Here is a 21,090-nt window from a genome sequence, read left to right on the forward strand (position 1 = left end):
ATAAAATGCAAGAACAAAAATGAAACTGACTTCAATGAAAGAAAACAAAACCAAAATGAAAAGAACAGTTTTGCTTAGTTTATTGTGCTTTGTACATAAAACAGCAGAGGCCAACAAAGGAATAGGTATGTCGTTACGACAATGACAGTAAGCAAATATATCATGACGGGCAATATTACATTGTGTCAACAACATATGTAGATTGTAGAGTTTTTATATGAACACTGTACATTAGCACATGGTTTATAGATATTGCTGAGGATAAAAACAAAATAGTTTTCATACTGTTACAGAATCGCCGAGATGTTCCGAAATTTCGGGAGAAAATACAACGATGTAATTGACGACGAATACGTAAAAGGAAAATGTGCACACCATATGTACACCAGTTTATCATGGTCAATATAGTAGCATTTATTACTACCTGACACATAACAGCTATTGTGAGAACTAGGATACAGCTCGGTATAAGATTCATTAATATTATGACATTGTGTAGGAAGAATATGAATTCTACTAAAAGAATCGTTTCAAAGAACTGGTTCATAAAACGGTCCGAAAATCGGTCTTTATAAATTCAATATATTCCTATCGTTCGTCACATGTTAAATAAAATTGAGTTTTAGATTAAAAAGATAAAATTATCTGGTCATATTTGCTGTCAGAAAACCGGCCAATGTCCATTCCATCAGTTTCTTTTACTTGTCATACGGTCAATAAAAACGCGTTTAAAACTATAAAATATGATGAACTGATTGGCAATGAATCATATATTCGTTCCTGGGTTTTATATATGTTTTCCATCTTTCGGCTGACCGTTATAATACTGTGTATAAGCCTACCTACATCACGGAGTAGAGACGGGTACATTAATTTGCTCATTACAAGGAAGACATCGGTAGGCGTCCTGTAATCCTCCATTAGCTAGGAAAACAGTGAGACTTTCGTCGGTATTTCTCCCTCTGACGCCCGTTTGACACAATACCACTCTCTGGGATGTTATGCATAGTACAACTCGCCACTTGTATTAATTCTCTTACATTTCTCTTATCTCAGGCAGTTAGATATGTTCGATGTTCGTTTATCCATGGTCGTTTCCAACCAGATTTCTGTTAGGAAAATCTAACATTACTTTCTTTGTGTAAAACTCACATGTTCAACTGTACCAAACTTGGTGTATATCTAAATCGCAAGTTAAGATATTAACTCATCCGCCATTTATCATCTTTTAAATAAATCTGAAGGGGTGCTGAGAAACTGGACTTTGGAGTTTAGGGTTTATTGCGTTATAACTTATAGAGACCTGCTTCGCAGTGCGGAAATTCTAACCTACACAGGTGACATTGATATTAATTTTTTGACATAGTCTGGATACGACCTTCTGATCTTTACACATATCTTGAAAGTCCCGATGACCTGTTTTATGCATTTTGGATTTAATTTATAGTCATATTGAAATACTGTAAAATATCTGAGGAAATTTCCTATTCCTTTTCGGAAACAATATTTTAGGGCAAAATATATATTTTCACATTTGAGTGCATTTCCAGAATTCCAGAATTTTCGATATATTCTTTTGCTATTTTACAACGGATTACTATTTAGACATGAATTGTTGAAAATATCTATGATGCTTACATGGTATTAATGAGAATTACTTTAGATTTCTTTTCATTTTTAAAGAGGGGAGAGAGCAAGACAAATGTTTTAGGGTACATATGTTTTTTTGCAATTTGCTTCAAAATTACATTTGTAACAAAGTGATGTTGAAATATTTATCTAACGATGTACATAGTGTTTTTTTTTCTCATTGGGAAAGCGACAGGCTAAAATATGTTTTTCCTTGATCAAAAAACGATAAAACGAATATCGTGTTTTGTTGCCAATTAAAACTTCATTGTATATACAAGCATCTTTTGTCACAGATTTTTTCATGTTCAGTTGATGTTTGTGTACAGTTATCGCATAATATCTCCGAAGAAGTAAATGAATTTTTATTGCATATTCCAAAGCCTCAGATCATACTTTGGGAAGACAACGGCAATGCTAAATAGGAACACACGAAATTAAAAATGTTCATTGCATAACTTTTCATCACGGATATTAACAGAAACGTTTTGATTGATATATTATATGTGTTAATATAGCATTAAAATAAAAAGGGCCTGCAGCCCTTGTCTTTCCGAAATATAGCGCTCCTCAGAATCATGCTGTTTATGACGTACACCTTCCCAATGGGTTACTCTGGAGCGAACAATAAATTCTTCTATTAATTATAGCACTTACTCCCCCCGAAATATATGCTGATGAGGGTCCAAATATATAGACGGTAGTCTGAAGGTCAAGTCTGATCAAACGTATATCTTCTAGCTGCATCATGTGATGTTCTTTCTAACAAATTGCAATAAAGGAGCGTACCTTCATATCTATTAATACTAGTTGTGACCATTTTTTTTTCAAATGGCATATTTTGGAAATGCAATAAAAAAGAAAAACAAAGTTGACCAAGATGACCATGCTGTTCGAACTTCTGATGATCTGTCAAGGAAATGGTTCATTTACTTAATGCTTTGTCAGCTGAAAAATCAAGAAACGTGTTTTAAAGGATCTCTATAACACAATATCCAAAATTTTATTTTGTAAAAGGACGAATCGAAATGAACAGATGGTTTTGCGGTAATGCTGTAGAGATTTGTGGAAGCTGTTATTAAGTTGACAATGCTGTAGATAAAAGGGACTGCGTGTTATTGGTGGTATATTAAGGAACATTGGACGACTGAGCTGACCCAGAATGCCAAGGACAGGGCACATGGATGGACGATGTTTTGAAAACAGATCGAGCCGTCAAGTGGGATCAAGGCATCTGCATCAACACCGGTATTGTAATATTTGGTTTGCTATTACAATAAACAGAAGTCACCTATTAGGGAAAGAGCACGGTGAACGATGATAGGGAATGTATAATTCAAGGCATTTTCGCATGGTCGAGAATTGATAAATCAGAGCGTCTGAAAGATGAACATATACAATACGAAATAATAAAGTGTTATCATAAAGAAATAAAATGAAATACGCATAAAGTGTTACTTGAAGGATTCTGTACATTAAAGCCAATACGAATACTTAAGAATTTTCCAATAATGACGAAAATGACATTTGAAATGGACTGAACGATACTAATTAACTTTTAATTAACTAATTAAGTGATGTTTATAAACATTTCTAGAAAAAACTATGGGTAGATTTAAAGATTGTACAAAAACACACAAGCTAAAAGCATCAAACAATGGATTAAACTGCATCATACAGCTGTTTCGTCCTTCTAGGACTCGTCGGTGATGCTACATCATACAACTGTTTCGTCCTTCTAGGACTCGTCAGTGATGCTACATCATACAGCTGTTTCGTCCTTCTAGGACTCGTCAGTAATGTCAAGGGCCTAAAGTTTGAAGGAGGCAACTGAGGAAAATCTAAATAATATAGTTTCCAGAAGAGAATTTCGGAAGACTGAACAAAAGACACCGTGATGAATAACATGTGTCATTGCAAATATAGAGTTAGATATAACATGACATAACCATAATTTGAACTACATTATACAGATGTTTCGTCGTTCGAGATCAGTGATGCTATGTTGAAATCTACACGATAACTTTTATTACTGAATATTGGTACCTTAATGTTTGAAGGGAGATACGTTTTTTTGTTGTTGTTTTTTGTTTGTTTGTTTGTATTTCTTTATTTTTAGTTTGCTTTGTTTTTTGTGTTTTCTTTTCTTCGCGTACTTTAGAATATAGTTGACTTCTTAATCATTATCAAAATGATATATTGGTGCATCATGATTTCACGACCAAGACAACAAATAGAATATGCATTTGAAATCTTCGTGAAAGTGACGGACAGTGGCCGCGATGTGGATTTACATTACGTCGAGTGTGAAACACAACGATAACAGTTATGAGGCCAAGGCCTAAAAGATTGTGTTTGTAAATGTGAAAGGTAAGACAAAATTTTGGTAAGTGTCTAAGTTGAGCAGTGTGGAGCTTATTTAGTGTTTATCGCTTAAAGTCTATGTTGTCTTCACGTTACAATCTAAAATAACAAAACAGTAATCCTATTTCAGATTATTTCTTGAAAACAAATATTCAAAAACATAAAATACATACAGCGGTACCAGTATTTGATTTCGAATCCACGGTGTTGGGAAGTCTTAGATTGAGTTGTTGGACATTCGTCTTCATAGCACAGATTGACAGAACAACGTCTTTAGCATGGCAGGTGTTCTCTGATGTTTATTTATATACTCAGTCCTTCATGAATGTTTGGTCAGGATGTGGCCGGGTCACACGGGACAGGAATTAACGAGAAGACTGCACGTGCTGGTCGGAATGCCGATGGCTCATTAACATTTCATGCAATGACCGACAAACCATCAAAATAGAATAATAGAGGTATGCTACTTAATCCGGCCTGGAGTCTTCTACCCTTCTTGTGTCAATAAATATTCCTATAGCGTCGGAATAAGGCTTCTTGAACGTTGACTACAATATGAAAGGTCACAGACTTTTTGAATTTTTAAAATCATACCTTAACTTCGAAAAAATTTTTATTAATAAATGTCAGTGTCTTGTTACATATAACAAATTGGAACGATGGATTTCAACAAAAATATGTTCTTCGAGCAATTTTTCAGAGTTTCTTTTAGCATGTCAATACATTGGTGATTAGTGCATTTTGAAATCACAAAGACAGCGAAAGCGCATAACAGCAGTGCTGCTATGAGGTCGATGCACGGGGCAGTTGTTGCTTTTTCTCTCACAAATGAGACCGGTACGGGGGTCTGCAAATGCTACTTCAATAGTAACCGAGACTCGAACGGGGGTCTGTTTCTTGTGGCAATGACACGGACTGTTTAACGACTCTCCATTTGCTGTGAAATTTCATTTAAACGTTCCCGGGGTAACAGTGGAGAATTTATAACACATCTATAACACGATGTTTTTGACACATCCTATTAACCAGCGGTCCACAATGGCTCCCGGTAAGACGTCTTAGTGCCAATGTAAGCTGTGATCCTCCGCAGTTCTCGTCCTTTCACAAAACACGAAAATAGGCAAGATTCCGATGTTGATACAACGAATGGAGTTATACAATAAAAGCTATGGAAACTATACATCATCAGGGTGACCATGGGAAGATCACAGCACGCCCTCAACCGCTAAATCTCCATGACTATATGGCAAACACACAAAAACAAGTTAGCTTTATTATGCTTCATAACTGTCACGTCTTTTGGTTCACGTGACTGGTGGTTTAATGCATTTAAACCCGTTTTTATTTGTAATATAAAGATATTTTATAATAACGAAGTTCATGGCATAAAACAATACTACATGTGATGTGTTAAATATTATGTTTCACTTTCGAATGTCACTCAATACTAGAATAGGTGTAATCAACACCTAGAGAAACTGTTGGTTTAACGTGATGGAAACCGTATGGTTAAGTTCTGTTGTTGATCGGTCCAAAAAGTAAGGATTGAAATGTGCATGATTTAAGTGACTATACAAAAATATCAAATATATACATAATGCCAAATTTCGTTTTCCATGGTGTTGATCAACAGTTATGCTATATCGTATCCAAAATGGACACCAGGCCACACAAGGAACCTCCAACTTAAGTTTGGTTACATTGTTGTCCTGTTTTCGTGATTCACATGATAGCTTATCAATCGTACCAATTGATATATTCAAAACAAATTTTCCTGACCGCTTCCCAATATTTCAAACTACAAATTTGTACAGTTATATCGAGGGTTATTTAGAGGAGTTTAAATCCAACCGTCATTTCAAATGTATGAACTGAATCGCATAAAACATACTTTTTGCATTAGGAAAGTTCCATCAAAACTTTTTACTTGTAGTTGATAAAAATCGTAAACCTCATTCATGTTTAAAGACAAGTCATCAGCATTGACCTTGAACTTGTCCCTGACAATTAAAATGTCATTAGCCTCGACCTTATGATTAACATGGTAGCTACACAACAGACCGTTACCATTGATACCAGTTGACGTCAGATTAATGAGGCGATGTATTCCTATACCAACATGCCACCAACATGCCTTAGGTGACACAGCACTCTATGGGACATACCCAATTCGTTATGTGTATGGCTTGATGACGTTCGATCAATTTTACTTAAACTTACATGTCAGTGTGCACGGATATGACGTAATGAAATGCACGTGCATTTTGTTATCGCGTGGTGTGCATCAACGGACAGGTGGCACCATTAGTATGAAAAATTGTCATTAAGCTTAAGATGTAAATCTTCGACATTATGCTCGTGGTAAATATATACTCTCACAAAAAAATATCACCAACTACTTTTTGCTTTCTTGTTTTACTTCATTCCAAACTTGATTGGGGCTGTAAAACTCGCTATGAGGTGAAAACTTACCCAAGTGTTTTAACAGTAGACATTCCACTCGTCTTCTGAACCGGTTTTATTACTTGTAGTAGTGAAAAAGTATCAATCCCTAAGGTGTACCGAGAGGTTCATTAATATGGCTAATTCACGCACGTGATGGCATTCCTAAATGCTAGTATATACAAGCTAAATTTAAAGAATGTTGATATTCGCCGTTTCTTTGCAGACAAGACTATCTGGCAGTCCTTAGCGTATCTATGATTAAAGAAAAAGTGTACTGCTTCGAAAATATTAAGGGATTTTTCAGTGTAATATGAAACTGGAAGGCTTTTGTTTTACGTCTAGGGCGAGTGGTATCCCCTGCAGGAGCGATGAACCATGTTATTGCCCCAACCTATCGAGTTCCTGTGGGCACAAATAGATTTTTCACAGTAATTGCTAGTCAGCATACCCCTTGTTGACGAAATGTCTCATAACATCATGATGTAGATATATTATATCTCTATATGCCGAAATTACTTACCTTTGTATTAAAGTCAGTATATCTTTCTCCGCTGTGGAATAACTAATGACAAATAAAACACGCATGTCGTCTGACACGGTAGGTATGACAAGTTGTTAAATACCAAGATCTAGCCTTCTCGAGGACATCCATTTACAGTCATTCACTATGGTATTTTCCTCTCCTTCACCATCGCCCCTTCTACCTGACATTCTCGAAATCAAAACCACGTATAACAATTGTAAAAAATAAAACACTTTATTTATTTTTCGTCCTAAATTCCGACACGAATTTGAGAAAAATAACAAATTGGTGTATCTATTTATTACAGTCTTTTACATAGTTCTGCCATTATCATGCAAATCGTGCTATGAATACGTGTTTATTCTTTTATTTGAATATTGACAAATTTGCATCATGAATGTGCTTGTATAATCTTGTTACTAACAACAGGAATAAAAAGAGTTTGTGTATTGCACGTTAAAAGCTGCTTCAACGGAAACAAAACAATGGAATGGTGGCCACATCAAAAGAAGTATTGCGCTGAAAATAGTTTGGTTATATTTCGCTGAATAAACTTTAACATGACGTTGCGAAATCCACAAAATTTCAACATAAACCTAGAGTTTCTTGAATGATATCTCCTGCAAAAGATGCGTTATCTGAAGTATAATTCATCAGGTTAAACGCATGAAATGAGCAAGACACCAACGATATATGGTGCATGATCGTCCTCATTTTCAACTCTAAATAAACAGATAATTTTGTCTTAAGAGAAAAATGAGAACGTTTTTGACAACTTAAATCGCACACTATATAATCGTACTTAACTTGAAATCAAGGTCACTCACCTTTCTTAGAGTTGTGAAAAAGACGCGAGTGTGAGTATAACGTTTCAGCACAAATTTATTATTTGAATATGATTATAACATGTAGCCAAACAATGAACAAAGCTTAATAATACAGCTATTGTTCTGTGCACTTCAATCTCATCACAAAATCTCATTAGTTACTCAGCCATTTACAAGTTGTAACATGCATGTTTCCTTGACGTTTGATAATTCGATATCAGATGGCGATTGTTGACAAAAGTATTTGATATTGTGATTGTTCCCAGAATACCCGTTAGTAGAGATGTTGACAGGCGAACCAACAACACAGAGATTTAGGTCGAGTAGTGCCTATGACGATTGTCTCTAAGATGGTTTTAATTTTTCACGACGTTAAATTTCTAAAATTCTTGGTAGATTGACAATACAGGTGTAAAGATAACCATTACTATTTCTGTTAGAAAAACGTTCTAGAAGCCAGTAATCCATTGTTTTTATAAGAAAATGGTAACAAATCAGAAAAGGAATTGAAAATATAACTATAATTGAAAGAAATATCAGCAATGGTACAAAAATAGATGTCTTGTTTCCTATTCTATTGATGTTATAATCAAAGTGTATGCAGTAGAATAGGTTAAATAGACCGCATATCAGCCATTTGATTCTACCTTATTCCGGTAACTGATCGATATTACATCCATGTATTCTCAGCTTGTTTGACGGTGAAATATGGATTTTAAAAATTAGGATGAATCTTTATCATTTCACAACTATAGATTTATTAAGTAAGGTTAATATATTTATCTATTTTTTCAACAAAATTACTTTCTCACTGGCAACTTCGCACCGCTTTGAACAACTTGGGTCGTTTGGAAGTAAACCAAATTTTCGTTTGCCTGATGGTTGTCATCTGAGAACGTGACATCACTTACTTGGATTAAGCAAGGTTTACATGGCAGGTGTCGTCGATGGAGCAAAAGTCGCTTACTCTTCTGGAAAGCATGGATTTGTCCTCCTTGCACTTTTTCAGCAATCTGTCTTTTGTTGATGTTTTGTCCTAGTTTTATTGTTTTTTTTTTGAGGTTGGGTTATGACTATGTTGACCTATTGGTATTTTCGTGTTGTTTTGGGAAAAACATCATATCCTATACCTGAAGACACAAAAACAACATAATTCACCTCGATAACAAGTGAATGTTGACACACAATATAAAAATCCATATCTAAAGCCAAGTTTCTTCTTGTTTTCTTACAGAATTCGACTCAAAAGAAAAGTGCAGGCATAATATAAAAGGGATATGTTGTATACTTAGTCTGTGTGATCTCTCGGAATTTACATATAAGAATATTCCACAAACATATATATCTATGTGTATCTACATTAAGAAATATATATTAGTAGTGTGCAGCACGTGCTATATTGTGGATGATGTATGTTATAAATGTCATAAAAAGTGAGGAGAGAGTTCTCTGAGCCAGACTAACACCACATGTATTCTACAAAATATACATACATATCATTATTTCATCTGGTCTTCATTAATCAACAATATGACAGCTGCCCTACTCTACCTACATCGATACGTGTTGCATTTATCACGTGATGTGCAAGCGTCTCAATAAATGACACCGACTTCACTAAGACGCTTCAACTGTTCCGGATCTTTGGGACCGGATGTCAAATTCTTGTAATTGTCCCGGATTAAATATGGTCACTATGTGTAAGTGTCCGTGTCGTGTGGAACAGGATCACGTTCCTGTACTTCGTTGAGTGTAAATATTATACACATTTAACAAAGGAATTGGTTTCGATTAACAGAAGAACAGCTGGACTTTTGTTTACGATTACATAGTTTTGTCAATTGAACGCAAAATTGAAGGTTTCAGTGACATCAAAAACTTTGAATGGTGCATATGTATAATACTTTCACGAAATATGTTTTGTATTTCCATAAAACATTTTCCGCGAAAGTACAAAAAATATATATTAGACATGTTCCGTTTGAGTTAGGTTGCTTAACCGGTATGATTTAAGATAATGTGTATAGGTAATCTCAGTGTTCATAATATTCATGTTATTTTGTGTCAACTTTCACTTACCATAAAACGGCATACAGCAGAAACCAAATCACGTCATCAATTAAATATTACACCAATACTGACGTAAGATAAAATATAAATTTGATATCCGATGATAGATAAAGTAAAGGTTCGACTTAAGTGGTAGATTTAGAATCATAACCGAAATTTACTGAATTGTGGAGCTAGTGCACTTTCCTCATCTACATTTTTTTCGTTCACGTTGGATTTTCCCCAGTAGCCTCTTAGGTTTATAATTTAGGCCCTTAGCATCACTGACGAGTCCTACAAGGACAAAACAGGTATACAACAATGGAACCAACGGGCACACTAACGAGCACCAAACACACCCAGCTTTATGACAACCGTAAAACTTTTCATCAACCTGTATAACTTGAAACCCTATGTTATGGGTTTGGCCGTTAATTGACGATTTTTTGCACAATAATTGTGATAATGGAGAACAAAAAAAACTTGAATATCGACATGTAAACACCATATTTGGGGATGTAGGGTTATGGCTATCCTGAAATGGAAATTTGAAGTAGAGAGGTGGTGGTCACTTGTGTGTCGTTCGCACAATCATTCTAATATGTTCGAAGGATTAAGTATTAGTCAAATATTGTTTGCAGTATGCATAAACTATTTAATGTTTTGATAGAGTAGATTTGCTATATGTTTACACCCAGTTGTAAATTAAATACTATTCCAACGTAATTTTAGATTGTATGGAAGTTAAAACGTAGTCATAGATTTAGTATCAGATCTACTGATAGATTTTACAAACAGTTTTCTTAAAAAGAGAGAGAGGTTAAAGGTCGGATATATGTACTAGCCGTCCAATGTATGCTTTCTACAAAGTGGTTTATAAGGGATACAGGCAATAACATATCTGGAAATTATTCAGTTTGACACGGTCACTGGGTCAAAGGAAAATTTCCTGCTGAGGGGACGTAGCAAATTTGGGTTTCTGAAGTGGGTATTTTAATTAACGAAATGAAGAAGTCAGAGGCCAAATAAAACCCTAGGAAGCTCATCCGCATGTGTGGGCTAAGAATCCCAAAAACACTATACAGTTTTATTCCCTTTATCTGTCAAGGTCACACGAAATAATGATTTACGAGCATGGATGTTAATGAGGTAAACGGTCGTTATAGCCATTAGAACGTTTTCTTTATAAGTCATAATAGAGGTTTTTCTCTATCACTGACAGTTGCCACCTAATTATTAGTCATCGCCGAAGATTTAATATCATAAAAAAATATCACACTTTATTGAATCATGGTAATGGCATTGTAAATCACAAATGCATTTTCGTCTATGAATGCATAGAATTATCGTCACATGACAAGTACTGTTGAAATATACATTGACTCCTTGATCTCGAAGCCAATATATTTTTTTGTATCAATGGCAAGTTAATACGATGTAGCATAATGTTAAGTATAACCTCTTGTTTTAGTATGTGTCAACACAGGCGTTTACATAAATGTTCTTCCATTCTTATCTTTGCAGGTTGGGGAAAATAGGCTTTCAAGTGCTATTAAGGTATGTGAGACCCCCCGGGATGGTGTGTTTCTTCAATGTCGCCAGTAAAAAAGGGGGACATAAGAGAGACCAAAATGCATCTGCTATATACGTTTTATTTGCTACAGTGAAGTCTTGTTTGATCATATTTTTATGACTTTGACCTTGTATGACCATGTTAAGTTTTAATGACATTTGTGGTCTTTTATAATGGGCTGTTAAAACAACCATGTGTTCCAATATGACCTTATTTCAAGGATACTACTTTGTGACCTTGCAATACCGCGTGTCGTTCTGCCGTTTCCGTGTTATCTGATATAACATTGGTGTTAACTTGATAGTTTCACTTCATCTCTGAACTAATGAATGATACAGAAAATTGAACATGAATGAAAGAATTATTGCATTTCTTGAGCAACAGTGCATTAAAAATTCAGTCTCACTTTTCTAGAGTGTCAAACTAATCTTCTTTTCTCTATCTTGTGTTTACTTCTCTCGACAAACAGACCAGTATAATAGCTCTGATTCTACAAGAAACATTGCATTAGTCGCCTCTTTAAGTAACCATGTCGATATTTTGTTATACTTGTCAATATTAATGGCCTTTAAGCGACGAAATATGATGTTTCACGTTTCCTCTATAAACACTGTTTACTCTCTGCCTGGAGTTGTTGCTAACCCTGTGATTACTAGTTTTTGCATACAAATACGTCACAAGGTTTACATTCATAGTAACTTTCTTATATTTAATTTCGCCTCGATTCAAAGATGTTGGGGATCATTGTTCTTTATAAAACGTATCAAGACAAAGCCATTTGTTGATATTATCAATATTCTGTTTTAATTATAAGAAAACAAAACAAAACATAAAAAACAAAACACACACAAACTCAAAAACAAAGCAAAAAGGAACGACAAAATTAATGAACAAAAAATAATTTCACCAGAAGATTTTCTAAATAGGATTTTAGACGATGGTGAACGTTTATCTGTATTCCCTCCATTTCTATTGTATAGAATTGTATAGCGAATTGTTTCTCGTCTTCTATCTTGTTGAACTGGGACTCCATGGAACTTAATTAAGCAGTACGTTGTGTGTCGATATGTTCTTTGACTAGGCCGTATTATCCGGATTAATGTGGCGCTGTGACCGAACTGACAGCGATACCTGTCGTATACATTTCATCGGTGAAATTTCCTTACCTGTCAGGAGGATTAATGGTAGTAAGGTTATGTGGTCTGATGCTGTGTTCGTTGTCGATGAAAACCGAGACCTTAGCAATGAATAAGGATAAGAAAGGTGTGATATTGGTGACAATCATTGATGTTTGATTTTAAAGTGTCCAGTGAGTGTAATTTTATATTTAGATATAATGTTAAGAATGTCGTAAAAATAATAATAACGAAAACCCCGTCAAAATCCGTCGCCCCAATATCGAGTTATTAAAGCTCAAAGTTGTCGATTTTCACCTGTCCGCTCAGACCTAATCAGCGTAATCGCCATTTCCGCGGAATCGAGGCGCTTCTACTCGTGACGTCATAAGTTCAACAGTGGACAGTAACTCTTTTCGCAACAGGAAACTGTATGACGTGGTTGGTTACGCCCATCTTCGTAACAACGGTCAATATTACCGTACTGGCGATGACTATGCGACCTTCTGAAGTATCAAACTGAGAGTTAAGCGTTCCTTTTGGTGTATACAACTTCACAAAACCACCCATCACACAAAATTAAATTTACTTTTGCAAATATCACAAGGTGAATTTTCAACTGATGTTAGGGTGACCATAACAGTGCCAGGTCGAGTGCCTCTTATTCATTCTCCCATCATCTCCCCTCCTCGACCTGACACCCTTACACTGTCACGTGACCATTATGTCTCTGTGGGAAGGAGAGTAACATACTCATAAAGCTGGAATGATTGCGGATGAATTTATGATGAGTTTTCTACAAGTATAAGCGGTGTGACCACGGGCACTACGTATAGTGTGTTAAAGAGAGTTGAGTCAATGGACTTCATGTGGTTTGTATTATTCCGCAATAAGGGTGTTATAATTAAATTAACCATGCAGTAGGGCCAATCACTAACTAGCAAGCTAATTTGTTTACTGATGAGCGAACGAGGTTCTGGACTATGTTTTTCCTCCTTGGACAAATATACCTAAATCATGTCCTCTTGAAAATCTACCAAGAGACCTAACATAACGTGAAGAAACAAGATGGACGCTCCCAGTAAACAGTAACATGGGTGAGGGTATAATGCGATTGTAATTCATTTCAATGTTTATTGAGACCAATTAAAAACGCTGAAGCAGAAAATGTCCAATATGACGTACCTACAAATATATATATACATCAATGTTTCCGAGAGAATTTAGTTATTTCGTTAGTTTGATGTGTTCTGGAAACAAGATGTTTAATCTTTATTCAAGATTCAAGTTTAATTATCATCTCGCGCAACTAAAAAAGTATTCAATTTCCAGTTAATAAAAAAAATTAGTATATTTTTTTATATTTTCATTTTTTTTTTTTTATCAAAATCTGCCATTAGGGCAATCAAAAGTAGACATTAATCGAATCGCTCAAAAAAAGGAATTTGTTGTTTCGCCGTGGTAATATAAGCATGTTTGTAGAATAGAAATATATACAGAAATACACCGAATCATCTTTAACTATTTACAAGACAACAACGGTATAGGGAGGTTGTGTTCCTGGTAGATAACCAAATTTAAAGAAATTCTGTCTTCTTTTTTGAAAACGCTCATGAATATTACATCATATTCGTTTAGGGATTTAATATCCATCAACGCCAATATACTTCCGTTCTCCCTGTGCCTGACCGCCGGAAAACACATCAGAAATGGTATATTTCAGAACTGCTCCACAACATTTTTATTCTCTGCACTATGCATTATCCACTTCAAACAATTATAATTTCACTTCAGTATTTCGTAGTCTGCAACGTGTCTCTGAAGAGGTGAGAGTTTTCCCGCAAAAATGGCTTATATGAATGCAGGAAGAAAGCACTCCAGCACGGCAGTAGGTCTTGTAAGAGTAGTCGTTCTTATCTCTGATTAATCTAACTCTATCCGCACGGGAGCGCCTCTGTCGTCTGTCAAACTCTCTATTTCTAACAAATCAAAGGTCATGCGATGAATTTACGAGGTCAACTGTTCATTAAAGTAACGCTTCTAAATTGAAGATATTGGACTGCTTTCTCACTCAATGAAGCGGATACACTTCACAATCTGGTGACGTTAACACATTGTACATTTATGATAGAATTGAAATATTGCAGAGGTCAAGATCACACAGTGGTCACTTTGGACATATTTTATGTGAGTTGTTAAGGTCAAACGAATCTATGTCAAGTTGAAAGTTTTCTTGTGTTTATAACATTTACTCTTTGATGGAGAATAGAAATTGTGCTGTAGAAAGTTACTTAAAATTGTTTAGTTAACCTGTACATTAATTCTAATGGATAAATATGCTTGTTGATTGAGCATAATTAATGACATTTTATCGTTTTTAATGCAATTATGTTGTCTATGTATAAACTTTGTCAATTATTCTTGCATCCGAGACATTATTTATGTTTAAAGACGGCAAAATATACCACATTTAAGACGAAATTATTTTTCAAAAGGCTGCAAACATCTACATAATCAATTGTGTATCGTGAACGGTTTTGTGGCATCCCCGATTTATGCTTGCCTACGGAAATGTAATAATTCCATTGCTTTTCATAACTGGAAAACATGTCAATCATTCCTTTTATAGTACAAAATGTCTTTCATTAACTTTATCATTTATCTAATGCTGAATTAAAATATTCAATCTCATTTTATCTCGGACAAGATAAAGCGAACTTCAACATCAAACGAAAATACACCAATCACATTTTATCATACATACCTCCCGCTTATCGTCGTCTTTGGTGGTCAATAGTTGACCATTCACACAACTAAATAATTAAACAAATTAACCACCAAGATTCATCGTTTATCTCAATAAACCGCGGACATTTTGATGCGGCCATGCTGATGACGTCATTTGTCATTCAGAGTAAATTTTGGCTATCAAATATATATTATTGTATATAAATACAGTATAGGAGAGGCCAAAGAATCCCCAGAACTTGTTTCCGTGTTTGGCTTTAACATAAATAAATCGCGTGCGATATCGTCGGCTATTTATACAATCTCTCCTGTTTATTACTCTTATAAAACTGCAACAAACATCTCCGCGCATGATGTGAATATCAAACCGGAAATGAGAGGTTCCGAACGCCCGTTTTATTATTGCCGCCATTTTCCCAGATATTTTTCATATATGTTAATGAAAGTGCCTGTATTATTTTAAGGGCTATGCGTAGTCCCCATGCACCTGTTACGCGTCCTGTTTTTCAGATAGACAAACATCCGGCGTATTTCTATGCCCAGTGTTAATGACCAAGAGCCTTAAATAACAAAAACTTACAAAATATCGGTAAACCTATTTGTAAGAATACAATAAATACATTTACCATAGACATGACATATGAAAAGAAAATTTTATCATATTAATATGCTAATATCATAAAAACGTTTTCGCTGTACAGCAATTTTACTTTTAAATAAAAGTAAAACTACTGTCTATACAAGTCAACATCATTATCGTAAGGTTATATATGTAGTTTCTTACTTGTTGCTGCTCCGTGCAATAGACTTGGGACCCTTTTATTTACATAAGCCATGAATGATTCATATATGTTGTTCCGCTTCAGTTACATATTCACGGCTTCTTATAAGATACAAATAACATTATATAGATATATCTCATTGGATTTATTGGAGTTTTATTTACTTTATCTGATAACTCCGTGTTCCTATCGAGTGATGAGGCAACGAGTGTTAATATCGTCCGATTGCTGAAACAACGTTCGCGACGTGTTTCACTCATTTTGTATGGTTAGCTTCAACGATAACACCAATGGTATGTTTCATCAGTCTGAAACATCGAAACGTTTGGCTTCTTTTTTGGTTGATTTTTCTCTTGAAATCATTCAAATAAAATAAGGTTTTAGATTGTTCTTCTGCGATTTTGAAATATCTTAATCTTAATAGCATTTATTTTGTTTAGAGAGTAGCCTTGCTATATTGTTGCCAGATTTATCATAAGTGGTGATGATGTAGTAATAAAGAGATGTTCCCTGCTATGGATCACTGTCTTATCTCGCGCGGGTTATCGTCGCTGATACTCTCGAGGCCTGTATAACGAGCCGTAAAACATCCGACAGAGGACGCTATGTATATGTATATATATATATAATGAAACAATATTGTTAAAAATTACTTACGCTTACGTGTGATATACCAGACCATTTTACATTATACTGGTAAATGAATGCAGAAATTATATGTAACCTTGGTCCTTTGGTATGTGATTTATGAGACGAGTCTAAGTCATTTGGCTAGTGTGTAGTTTCATAAAGGACTTATGAAATAGGAATGGATTTAAGATATTTTTATCACATGATCGTTTACTCAGGCAAATATCGTACAAAAACTAACATTTACTTGTCAAAGTATAAGTTACTTAGATCTATGTTCATTGATCTTTGGAAACATGACTGCAGAATCTATAGCAATTGATATGAAATAAAATCACGTTCCGTGGCTTCCTACACAATCTATGTTTAAGACTATGATATGAAGAATAGTGCATATTAATATAAAAGCACAGAGCATACCTCAACATAACTCACAAATGAAATTAAAAAAAAAGAATCGAGAAATGAAACGAAAACATTAGAGATGTTCATAGAGGTTATAAAAACTTCCATCATAAATACGTTTTATGAAAACGGTTCACAATGACTTCAATTTCTCTTTGAGATATATTGGAGACTCATTGACTACTTTCATCCTATGTACCTATCATAATTGGAAATCCAAGACACGACAGACTCTTCTACATCCACCGCTTATCTCGACCTTTTCCTTCCATAAAGCTGTATGTGAGCGTGATGGTTTCGATTTCTCTACTGTGAATTTTCCATTTGTGTGTAGCGTCAGTCCTGCATCACCAACCTATGCTGTTTTTATGTCGCAGTTGATTATATATCCAAGGACCTGTTACAAATATCACAATTTTCAAACAAGATGACATCAACTGATGGACAAACACGTCACACAGAATTTTAATATCTTAATAATCGTCACAGTGATATCATTGAGAAACATTCTGTTTCTATTGGTAATATGAAGCTCGACGTGTAAGATATTCGACACATGTATAGTTTGCCTGTTAGTTCCGTTGTTGTAAACCTTGTTCTCATTGTAGAACATGACATGATTTATTTAGATTGACTAAGGTTTACATGACAAGTCTTGTCGATACAGCAGAAGACACTAGCTCTCCCGAGAACACGTTGTCTTTTTCTCCTTGTACTTTTTTCATAAGTCTTCGTATAAACCTTTCTTTTGTTCAAACCTTGTTTTACTTTAATCGAATTTGCTTTTTTATTATGATTTGTTTCATATGTTTGTAATTTCTTGCTGAATTTACAGACTTTGGTAGGGACAGGCAGATTATAAACCCTTCCTCACATGGACAACTCGCAACTCCAATGCCTATCATAAAATATTAAGCGAGGTGTTAGAGAACTAAGACTTCAAAACGGAAGAGAAGAAGATATGAATATACCACGTTTAACGGCCTACATTTCTTATGCGTTATGTGCCGAGCAGAATAATCGTAAGAAGTTTTCTAATGTAAAATTAGGTTTTTGACACGACTACATAACATGGTAACATAACACAATATATAAAAAGCTAAAAAAGCTGTTTTCGGTCAGTTCGTCGACTTGTTACATCAAACTATATAAGTACCTAAGTATATATATATCAGTATATTTAGTCGAAAACTTAATTTTCTGTATATGTGCCAGTGTCTTATATATAGATTAAGCTGTCATTGTAATGTTACAATTACGTCATTCTCGTTTAATAAGGACAACAGATAAACATTACAATACTATGTGTAACGTCGTACGTTTTGAGATTCAGGGGTTTCTATACCAGCTACTTTGTACACAGATGAAGTTATTTCTCTCATAAAACTACTAGTTTGATGTAGGTTTGAGTGTCCTTAGACCTTGATTTTTGTCTGTTTCTGTATAATCAGCTCTTTAGCCTTGATCGTGGTTCTTTTTTCACCTGTGAAAACAAAAATATGACATCATCAACCTATCCCATTACAGTCACTTAGGAGCAAAGTCACTGCAAACCTCATCAAGCGTGTGAACTACTTTAGGAAGTAAACAAGGTAACAATATCACTCTGGTAAATTTTGTCATTGGTTATTCCTTTTTTCCCCCTTTTTCCTGTTAATCATATGTGATGTGTTCTAATGAATGACTCAACCCTGTAAGAATATGCATTTATAAACAAATGGTATAATGACTTATGTCTAATTTTGTTCGTCGCATTTTGTAGTTTGATTTATTAATGAATATCACACTCACTCTGCTTCGTGCAGATTGTTTACATTGTGACTATTGGTTATATGCAGGGTTGAAAACGAAAGAAAATGACTGTAAGGAGATAGGAATATCCAATACGCCTTGTGTCACGTGACAAACTGTATGAGAGTCAATAAATGGTTTGTTGAATCTAAATATAGAGTGTTTCCGATAACATCCCTCTTGCCATAACATGTCACTTTCTTTGTTTAAGTTAAAGTATCTACACAATTCAGCAGCGTTATGTGATTTTACGATATTTGGACAAACATTCAACGCATACCATTGCGGATTGGTACGGTCTAAACGCTCCGCCGCGGGTCGTTAAACACAATCAGATAGACTTTCGAATTTCTGACATTGTTTTGAGTGTCAAACCAGGCTGCCGGTTGATGAGGAATTAAAGGGACTGCAATGTTAAATGGCCCGGCTCTATATTATGACTACAAACTCGTAGGTATCACATCAAACCCCAAGAGAGAGAGGCAAATAGCAGACCATGTGTCGCCTTCACTATCAGGGAGATTACATGTAAAATCTCTTAACTTTAGTTTGGACAATTCGTGTCGTGTATGTAAGTATTTACATTTTGGTGTTTTGTGCACGGTGTTGAGTGTTGGCGCTTTAAACCTGGATTGGGGTACTATAGCTTACAAGGACTGCCTTATGTCGTAGAAGTATGAGCTTTTGATGAAACCGTATACAATAAAACAAATCTGTAGTATTACATAAAATGGGGATTAGGACAGAACTCGTTCACTTTAATACCGCTCAATCAACAATTTATCCAATGAAGAAAGCAATCTATCAAATCCATTGAAACTCTCAACTAATCAAAGCTTACATTTTCGTCCAAATATTTCAATTTTAAAGACCTCCAATCCTTTGAAACTCTCAACTTACCAAAACTTACATTTTCGTCCAAATATTTCCAAGCTTAGGCGTGTAAATAGTTCTGTAATATAACTGTTTCATGTAATATTCATAACACATGTCATTCATGACACATAGTGATAGTCTTAACAATAATGATATTCATAAGACATCATATTCATTATACATCATGATATTCATAACACATCATGATATTCATAACATATCATGGTATTTATAACAAATCATGACATGATGATATTCATAGATGCTGACCAAGATTATGCAAGATGTATTTCATATTCAGATCGACTTCAGTGTAGCGTTTCGTTTTTTAACATAAATGTTAGAAACGTAGATGTGTGTGCTACAGTGATGTCTGTTTATTTATACGTTGATACGTTGCAACAGCCGGAGTTATAAAGAATAAGTCATACTACGAAAAGACACAAGTGAAAGGTTAAGCAATTAGGCAGCATATAAGATCAAATCTCTCCAATGACCCCTGAGGAAAAATCACAGGAGAATCTTTCTGACTCTGGAGGAGGCCCACGTTTAGTGGAATTCTTTGATCGTATACAGAGACTTCAATATGGCTACCACAGGTTTCTGTATCATCCCCTATACCGACTACATTAGCGAAGCCATACCCAAACCTTCAGGGGCCTGACATTTAGTTGCATCATAAAGAAATGCAACAAGCGTGTTCTTTTCTTGCTCCTTAAAGGGTTTATATACTCGTCGTGAATTCGCTTGGAATAATGTAACTTGCTGTCTCCGACAGTGTCTGTGACGCTGAAAGACAGTTGTCTTGCTCTTCATCACATTCTGGATGTTATCACAATTTTCTGAGTTTTTTCACTTAAGAGAGTAATTGAAGAACCTTACTGCACCATTTCATTGCTTAGGACACTTCACAGATCCCATTTTTACATTTCTTGGCCCCTCATGACCTTATTTCGGTGAAGGAACTTAAGTAGCGAGGAAAGCATTATTTTCAAAATGACATAATTCTTTTGCGTAAAAGATATATTCATTTTAAATTACAATGGATGTATACATTTTATAATTAACCCAGTCACAAAAAATACACTTGACGAACACAATTTAATATGGAAAAGTTTGAGCAAAGGTTGGTGCAGTCACAGACACACACAAGTTCGAGTACATGTGGAAGAGGTTTGTCAAGCACAAAATTCAGAATGAAGAGTACTTGTAATATGTGTATATTACGACATGAATTGCTATAAGTGAATCCATTTAACTAGTGAACATGTTTACAACAAAACTCATATACTGCATACACCGGCTACAAGGTCAAGTATGAGTATACCTACCA

At 35.0% G+C, this 21,090-nt stretch overlaps 1 protein-coding gene across 3 annotated transcripts in view; it reads right to left on the bottom strand.

Moving 5' to 3' along the window:
* Positions 1-21,090, bottom strand: part of LOC132553632 (E3 ubiquitin-protein ligase TRIM56-like) — a 72,589-nt gene that overhangs the window by 40,836 nt on the left and 10,663 nt on the right. Inside the window, exon 1 of one of the 3 annotated variants that reach the window (XM_060217891.1) lies at positions 8,700-8,822. The exons of 1 other annotated variant lie outside the window; for it this stretch is intronic. The gene's annotated coding sequence lies outside the window, so the exon portion shown is untranslated. Of the gene's footprint in view, positions 1-8,699; positions 8,823-18,257; positions 18,574-21,090 lie in introns of those variants that run through there. One more of the 3 variants, XR_009554355.1, reaches the window with a different exon arrangement.

This window comes from Ylistrum balloti, unplaced genomic scaffold, assembly GCF_031769215.1.
Source record: "Ylistrum balloti isolate Yb309-2 unplaced genomic scaffold, AGI_CSIRO_Ybal_v1 Utg370342, whole genome shotgun sequence".
NCBI lineage: Eukaryota > Metazoa > Mollusca > Bivalvia > Pectinida > Pectinidae > Ylistrum > Ylistrum balloti.